Consider the following 6,313-nt stretch of genomic DNA (forward strand, 5'->3'; position numbering starts at 1 on the left):
GTTTTGTAAATAAACTCACTTAAGAATACAGTGGCTCAGGTTGGATTGCTACGTGTAGGAAAAAGAACAACATGGTATCAAGGCAGTGTTGGATTCCCCAGATTGCTTCTGGAACTGCCTCCTAGAGGTTATCCATAGTTTAGAGAACTATGATAATCCATTCTTCCCTTGGGTTACAACTGTAAATGACATGATAACTGTTTAGCCCTCTTTATTAAACTGAACTCTGATGTCACTGAGCCAGTAAATGGTGCAGAAAAGGCTCCCTTCTCGCTCTGGATAGGAGGGCCTCTTTAGCATGGATTATTTTCCTTTTCTTGCTCAGGGAGGCAGGTACAAAAAACTTTTCTAATACTTACGGCATTTCCTGTCCCCCTCCTTCCCCTTGTGCTCCATTCTGTTTCCTGCCTTGAAAGGGAGAGACAGGGTTTTTGTTGCAGCCCTCTGCTGCTTAGGATTTCAACTGAATTCTGGTAGTTCTTACCTTTTTAGTCTTACCTATTTGTCTACTCGTCTCCCCCCCCCCCCAGCTACTTAAGATACCCCTGGTGGAGGCTCCAGTCACGGCCCTCCATTCCAATGATCTGGTTGCCAGAGATGGCAAGGGTACCATTAAGGACCCGCTTGATAGGAAGGCTGAGCTGGCCATTAAGAGGGCTCACGAGGCCTCGTCCCTGGCCGTTAGTGCTTCAGTCATCTCTGCCTTTCTATCCAGAGCTGCCATCATATGGACACGCAAATTAACCCAGCTCATACCAGAGGAAAACCGTAAAGCTTTAGAAGGAGTGTCTAGAGCAGGGTCCTCAAACTTTTTAAACGGGGCCAGTGCACTGTCCCTCAAACACTGTTGGGGGCCGGGCTATAGTTTGGGAAAAAAATGAACAAATTCCCCGCGTGTGCGGGGGAGGAGGCGCGAGGGGGCTCTCCTGAAAAGCATCCTCCTCCAGAGCCCGGACCTTCCCTCTTCGCTCTGCGGCTGGGGCTCGGCCTTCCCTCGGCAGACGTGGCCTTGCCCCAGCCCCCCTTGCCCTCTCCGCACGCATGCACAGAGGCGAGTTAATGGGGAATAAAGAGGCTGGAGTCTGCGGCAAGGCTGGAGTCTGCCTTACAAATGTAGTGGTTAAGAGTGGTGTTTTGGAGCAGGGACTCTGATCTAGAGAACCTGGGTTGATTCCCCACTCCTCCACATGAGAAGCGGAAGCTAATCTGGTGAACCTGGTTAGTTTCCCCACCCCTACACACGAAGCCAGCTGGCTGACCTTGGGCAAGTTACAGCTCTGTTAGAGCTCTCTCAGCCCCACCTGCCTCACAAGGCGTCTGTTGTGGGAGGGTATGGGAAGGGGCTTGTAAGGCAATTTGAGTCTCCCTTTAGTGGTAGAGAAAGTCGGCATGTAAAAACCAAGGCCATTTATGCATGGGAGGTTTTGCCTTGGATTTGCCGCTCTCCAGATGCACATTTTCCCCATCCGAATTCTCCAAACTCTGCCCGGGGGTGGGGGGAGCTTAGTTCTGAGAATTTGGATGGGGAAAATGTGCATCTGGAGAGCGGGAAATCCAAGGCAAAACCTCCTGTGCATAAATGGCCACAAGTCTTTTTCTTCTCCCTGGAGATATGCCCAGGCCCCCCCCCAAGGGGCCCCCTACAATTACCTCCAGGTAACAAGGATACCCCCGGGAGAGGAGAGAGAACGCTGCCCGACTAGGAACGCCAGGGCCACGTTGGGCTGCATCGTGGAGGGCCCGAAGGACCAGGCGCAACTGCATGGAGCTCGAGGAGGCCAGGCCCAGGCAGCCACAAAGCTAGGCAATGGGTGAAGTCTCATGGTGGGGCGTGCTGCGGAAGAGAAGGGGGCGACCGGGCCCAGGAAAGTGGTTTTTGGCCCTGGGAGGGAGAGGGTGAAGGGGGCGACTGGGTGGCGCACAAGGCGGCAAGACGCCTTGTGTGCCCAGGAAAGGGGGTTTGGGGCTGGGGACGGTGGGAGGGAGAAACCGAAGGGGGCGACTGGGTGGCGCACAAGGCGGCAAGACGCCTCGTGCACCCAGGAAGGAGGTTTTGGGCTGGGGCGGGTGGGAGGGAGAGGGCGAAGGGGGCGACTGGGTGGCGCACGAGGCGGCAAGACGCCCCGTGCGCCCAGGAAAGGGGGTTTTGGGCCGAGGAGGGTTGGGAGGGAGAAGGCGAAGGAGGCGACTGGGCGGTACGCGAGGCGGCAAGACGCCTCGCTTGCCCAGGAAAGGGGGTTTTGGGCTGGAGAGGGAGAAGGGAAGGGGGCAACTGGGGCGGGAGGGAGGCTTCCGGCTGGGCGCACGCGGCCAGGAAGCCCAGAAAAGCTCTGGGGAGGGGGGCAAAGGGGGACTGGCTTTCTTGGTCCCAGGGCCGGACAAAAGCCCTCCGGGGGCCGGATTCGGCCCCCGGCCCATAGTTTGACGACCCCTGGTCTAGAGTATTAAAAGCCGTCACTTTTCTGGCAGACTCCACTCTGGATACAATGTCTTTTTCGGCTAGAGCCTTAGCAACACAAATCCAAGGCCAATCTGATGGGCTTCCCATACCAAGGGGGGAAGTTATTCAGAGATCCACTGGAATCCATCCTAGTGGAAACAAAAGATAAGAAGAAAGCCTTGCCCAAAAGCTTTCGAAAGGACACCAGAGGTTTCTCCACTCATTCCTTTCGTCCATTCCATCCATTTGCGCGCTACCGCAATTACCAAAAAAGAGGATCTTGGTCATCAAACGGGATCCTTTCGTAGAGGGGGGCGATTCTCTCACCCACGATATAACACTGAAAGGAATAATACCAACAATCCCTGCCCCACCAAACAATGACAACTCAACCCCGTGGGGGGACGATTGACCCAGTTTGCTAACCGCTGGGCCCACGCAGACAACTGGGTGTACCAAATCATTTCCAGAGGGTACCAAATAGAATTTCGTCGCCCTCCACCCGACCTCTTCGTCACAGCCTCTCGTCCTCTAAACAAAGAAAAGATCCTTCGAACATCAAGAGCCGTACAACACCTACTCGACATTTGGGCCATAGAGTCAATTTATCATCTCCCTTCTCCACTTCAGTTCCAAACCTTCCATCTCTGATTGGTTAGCAGAAATGTATAACTGTACCAGTGAGGGTCAAAGTGATTGCTAAGGAAGAAAGGCTTTAATGTCTGCATCTGGAAAGTTAAAAAGAGGAACACTTGCAGGAAATGTTACACATCGTGGCATTTGACTTGGCCTTAATGAAAGGTACCACAATAGTTTAGGTTTTTAAGGGCCAGCGCAGCTGCCTCCAAATTTGGTATAAGTTATAGGTAAACCTTAAGTAAGGTGAACTTCAGTTCATGAATAACTTTCAATATTATGCCTTTACATTAAAAATCCATGGACATCCTTATATTCCCCTGCTGAAGAGAGCAGTTTAAGAGAACTCAAAGTGCCCATATTAACTTTGCCTCAGTGTTGAGTGGCTCTGCACATACAAAGCTTTATGGCCATAAAAGTGCCTATATTGACTTTGCCTCAGTGTTGAGTGGTTCTGCACACGCAAAGCTTTGTGATCATGATAGGGGAAGAGAACCATATTCATGGGGTCTGTGGTGGTTTCTTGCATTACTTTGATATGTAAATGGCTGTGATCTATCCAAAGGTAAGCACTAAATTCCCTGGATTTCAAGGTGAAAGTTAAAAGCATCTGCTTTGATTTTAATAGAAGAGATGATACATAGCTTATCTTGAAAACCATGGGACTTAAAGTTGCTTGAATTGTGACTGGATTGTACTTAAATACACCTTTCTGTAGCACTGATTTTAGCTACAGTTTCCAAAGGTTGATGCTCAATGGCTTAGCTATGATAGCTAATTTGAATGTATACAGTGGCAGTTTATCTCTAAAACACTCGCTATATGACAAGCACCAGGCTGATGCCATCTTTCTGTGCTTTTCAGCTGGCTAGCCACTGCTACAAGCAGGATGCTGGACTAGATGGATTCAGCAGTTCAATTTTCATGTTTATATTCTCAAGTAGTTCCTATTTAGTAAGTACAGGGCAATATTTCTCTAACGTAGTTGTTGCTGGGATCCTGAAAAGACTGGTACTATTTCATTACCAGGCCTTATAGGAATATATGGAAAAATATTTTTTAAAAACCTCTCGACCCATGCAAAGCACTTTTCTGTTGACATTAATAGTCCACATCACATCTGGAGGGGGACAAAAATACACTTTTTAAATTAACATTTTCTGAATATGATGGATTTTGATAAATTTGATCTTGAGGCAAGTTATACACTAATGGATGGTGTTTGCTTACTGGTTCAATGCAGCTACTTTCTGGCTTCATAAAAGATGTAGAATTTTTGTTCATTAAACCTTGGAGAGTTCCCAAAATATGCAGCAATTGTACTGATACAAAGGGAAGAAATGGTAAGAGTTGTGTTAATACTTCTGATTTACATTCATATTCTTGGAGGTATTGGTGTGTGAACCAATACTATCTCTGCCTAAAATTCAAGTCCATGGAAGAGAAGGGCAGATTTAAACGTGAGTATAGATGTCAGAAACTAATAATTCAAAATAATTTAACAAGGATTGGTTACCCACCTTTATATTAAAGATACATACATCATTCTCCATTTTATCCTTGCAACAGCCATGTGAAGTAAGTGAAGGTGTTGCCAGCCTCCAGGTGGGGCCTGGAGATCTCCCGGAATTACAGCTGATCTCCAGTCTACAGAGATCAGTTCCCTTGGAGAAAATGGCTGCTCCCTCCCAAAACTCCACCCTCCCCAGGGTGCAGCCCCAAATCATGGCCCAAGGTCACCCGGCAAGCTTCCATCATGGGTCTCCCAGAAAAAAGCATCTGCACGTGCTCAGGGAACGCACTTACCTTTTGAACTGGTGTTGGCCACTGCTGGGATCCACTCTGGGCCTGACCAGCCAGTGGACTCCTGTGCTCAGCCGTGGCCGACGCTTGGAGCGACTCCAGGCCTGGTCATAGACATCAAATGTGGTGTGGTGGTTAGAGGATCAGACTAGGATCTGGGAGACTAAGGTTCAAATTCCTTCAGTGCCTTGAAAGCCTGCTGGGTGACCTTGATGCAATCAGACACTCTCAGCCTAGCCTACCTCGCATAGTTGTTGTGAGGATAAAATGGAGGAAAGGAGAACGCAATGCAAGCTGCTTTGTGTCCTCATAGGGGAGAAAGGTGACGTATAAATTAAATAAATAAAATTATTGACTTCTGGAAACACTGTCAGTTGCTACAGAACGTTTCAGCAAAGCTGCTAATGAGACAAATGTAAAAAATTATTGAAGCATTCCAAAAATATATCTATGAGTTTCTGAGTACTGCATACTCTTTATCAGAGGTGACAGTGATATTCTTGTCTCTTGAATAAGGAATGCTTTTATAAATAAAATTATTTTTTAAAGATTAGCCTCATACAGGTACTTTGTCTTGGAAGATTAGTGTTGTCCTTTGTAGGTGTACATTCTTATCTACCCTCCAACAACTCACAGATGAAAATAAGTGGGGGGGCTGTGTGGGGACCCTTAGCCTGCATCAAAGGATGTCTTCCCGGATTAATTAATCTGTAGCAAAAGCTCAGGTCACGTGTGAATTTGAACATAAGAACATAAGGAAAGTCCTGATGGATCAGACCAAGGCCCATCAAGTCCTGCAGCCTGTTCACACAGTGGCCTAACCAATTTGGGTATGGCCTAAAGGCAGCAGCAGTTCTGTTATAGTTCAAAGCTTCTTAAACTGCAGGTCCTTATAATAAATCATAAGGAAATGTAAACAGCCAAATTTTTCACGACCCCCATATGGGGGTCGTGAAAAATTTGGCAACTGTATAAATTTCCTTATGATTTATTACCAGTCAACGTTTGATTTGTATACCTATTTTTGAAGTGCCCTGGTTGTCTTATAGAGTCCAATGAAGACAACTAGGAGGAGGTTAAAATAAGCAACAGCTCTTTATTTAGCTAAACAGAGACCCTGGGGGTGAAATAACCCCCAAATAAGATGCAGAGTTACTCACCTGAGAAACAAAGGAAAGTCAGATTCATTTATGCATTCGCATGGGGCAGGCCCATGGCTGCTGACAAGCAGATTGATACACAAAAGCACCAGTGCACATTAAGTGTCTACTTCACTCTAATTAGCATGGCCATAGATATCGGCCGAAGGCTGTCCCTAAGCAAGTCTCGTGATCTTAGTAACTAGAAACCACATACCTAAAGATGAAGGTAATTCAGAGCTCTCTACTGGTGAAAGGCCGTACCGAGCACAGAGAGCATGATTTGTTGGTTCAT

The sequence above is a fragment of the Euleptes europaea genome, chromosome 13 (genome assembly GCF_029931775.1).
Source record: "Euleptes europaea isolate rEulEur1 chromosome 13, rEulEur1.hap1, whole genome shotgun sequence".
Taxonomy (NCBI): Eukaryota; Metazoa; Chordata; class Lepidosauria; order Squamata; family Sphaerodactylidae; genus Euleptes; species Euleptes europaea.